The sequence below is a fragment of the Myxine glutinosa genome, chromosome 2 (assembly GCF_964187855.1).
Source record: "Myxine glutinosa chromosome 2, kmMyxGlut1.1, whole genome shotgun sequence".
Taxonomy (NCBI): domain Eukaryota; kingdom Metazoa; phylum Chordata; class Myxini; order Myxiniformes; family Myxinidae; genus Myxine; species Myxine glutinosa.
Genome location: NC_136262.1, coordinates 234378497 through 234380996, shown reverse-complemented (window position 1 = coordinate 234380996; position 2500 = coordinate 234378497). Strand labels below are relative to the sequence as shown.

At 43.5% G+C, this 2500-nt stretch overlaps 1 protein-coding gene across 2 annotated transcripts in view; it reads left to right on the top strand.

Moving 5' to 3' along the window:
* The window catches only part of LOC144890722 (uncharacterized), an 86035-nt gene that overhangs the window by 39278 nt on the left and 44257 nt on the right, over positions 1–2500 (top strand). The gene's annotated exons all lie outside the window — the stretch shown is intronic.

Genomic DNA, 2500 nt, shown 5'->3' with positions numbered 1-2500 from the left:
CAGTCGTTGGTTGACTAGCCTTCTGGATACAGGCACATTTGTCAGTTGCTGCCACTCAGCCCTAAGCCGATTAGCTGACTTGGTACGGCCATTGCGGACTAACCGGTGCAGCTGGCGATCATCCCTCCTTGTGGTTCTGCGGGGACATCCTGGCCTCGGTATTGGAGTAGGGACACCCCTCTGAGCATTTCGTTTCAGGATCTTTGACACCTGACCTTGAGTGATGCCATACTGCCGAGCAATAGCACGCTGTTTCATGCCGTAATTTCGTAAAGCCACCACTCCATGACAAACAGCATTGTCTAGTTGACGGACCATCTCCAGAGGAAGCGGCAGTAACTTTTGGAGACGTGCAGCAGTTGTTTTCCACTAATACAGAACGCAACAACCCTTGTATACCCGACTGTGAAGCCAATCATCAAATGCACCTGTCCATACATTTTGCCACGCCACCTGTGATATAATCCTGTTGTTGACTTCTTGCTGCGACAGACAATCAGTGACATGGTTCTTTTAACAAATAAATCACCAAAGTGTAAAAGAAACTCACCAGATTGATATACTGAGTTAAGAAAGTAAACCCGTCAAGAAAAAAAAAAAATATTCCATATTAAATGCCAAGTCTGTATGTATGTAATATATATATATACTATATATATATATATATATATATATATATATATATATATATATATATATATATATATATATATATATATATATATATATATATATATATATATATATATATATAATTATAAAATTGAAATCTTGCGTGTTTGTATGTAACATTCGATCGGTCCGGGGGCGTGGCTTACCCCTTTGAGAGAGTAGTAATATCCACCATTTTATTAACTCGCATAGCTTTGAGGCCTGTTTTGTAGGCCCGTGGTGTCTTGCTCTCTCTCTCAGTTTTATTTCAAATCAAATTCGATATATCATTTCATTTTTCACAGTCGCTAACATAGTTTTAGACTCGGTTGAAAAAAAACGGGAAGAAAATCCGATGAAAGTTTCCGTTTATAGAACGAAATGAATTCTGAAAGGCTTGTATCTTCAAGGCCATTGAGTCTCTTTCACGCCTTTATCTTCAATGTAAGTCGCCATCTGATTTCATTTTTATCGATGGTTTTAGACTCGGTAAAAGAAATAATTGAGAACATTCACGCACACACGGGAAATTGCAGAGATATATTTAAAAAATCGCGCCACGTTGATATACGAAAATACACCGCCTAAAATAACAGGCATACAGTATATATCTTCGTCATTTCATTCAACATTATTACCCGGAAGCAAAATATGTTTCAGGAAATTACCGAGAGATATTTCTTCGATTTTTTTTATTATTTATATGCGCATACACTTTAAATAGGTTTATTTGAAATCTTTAATTTTCACAATGTAATTTATTTGTCATTTGATGATCGGCAAAACGATAGCACAAACACAATACTATTTGCAGGAAGAATGTCGTATCAACCCTCCGACGGCGCTACGGACGCGGACAACGAATCACACCTCACGTCTATGGACGCGAATAGCAACATCCGCACGAATCAGTCATCAATGATTTTCATTGACGCGCCTGGAGGCACAGGGAAGACGTTTCTTATTAACCTGATTCTCTCTAAAGTGAGAGCGAGTGGAGAAGTTGCCCCCTGCGGTGGCCTCATCTGGCATAGCTGCTACCCTCATGCCTGGTGGAAGAACAGCGCACTCAAGGTTCCAAATCCCTCTGACACCGAGGGAAGATGGCGTATGCAACATCGATAAAAATTCCACTATCGCAGACCTCTTTCGAAGTACAAAACTCATCGTGTGGGATGAGTGTCCTCTGATCAGGAGAGAGAGTTTCGAGGCTGTGGATCGCACGTTGCGTGATGTATGTGACAAAGACGAGCCTTTTGGAGGGATCTTGACGATATGCTGTGGTGATTTCCGTCAACGTGATCGGAGATAAGGGCCGAAATCACGTGTCACAGGTAAGTGATTTAGAACGCTGGAGAGGTGAGCCTTATGGCTTGCTGGCCCAAATAATCTCCCTGATGATGTCCAGCATTCGCTTTAGTTCTATTCTCATATCTATTCAAACTGACATTGACCCAACGGGTCATGGGTCGTCTAGGGGTAGCATCATCATCATCATTGGCTGAGGGGTAGCATCATTGGCTGAGGCGTAGCATCATTGGCTGAGGGGTGGCATCATTGGATGCGGGGTGGCATCATTGGATGCGGGGTGGCATCATTGGATGCGGGGTGGCATCATTGGATGCGGGGTGGCATCATTGGATGCGGGGTGGCATCATTGGCTGAGGGGCGACATCATTGGCTGAGGGGCGACATCATTGGCTGAGGGGCGACATCATTGATGCGGGGCGGCATCATTGGATGCGGGGCGGCATCATTGGATGCGGGGTGGCATCATTGGATGCGGGGTGGCATCATTGGCTGAGGGGTAGCATCATTGGCTGAGGGGTAGCATCATTGGCTGAGGGGT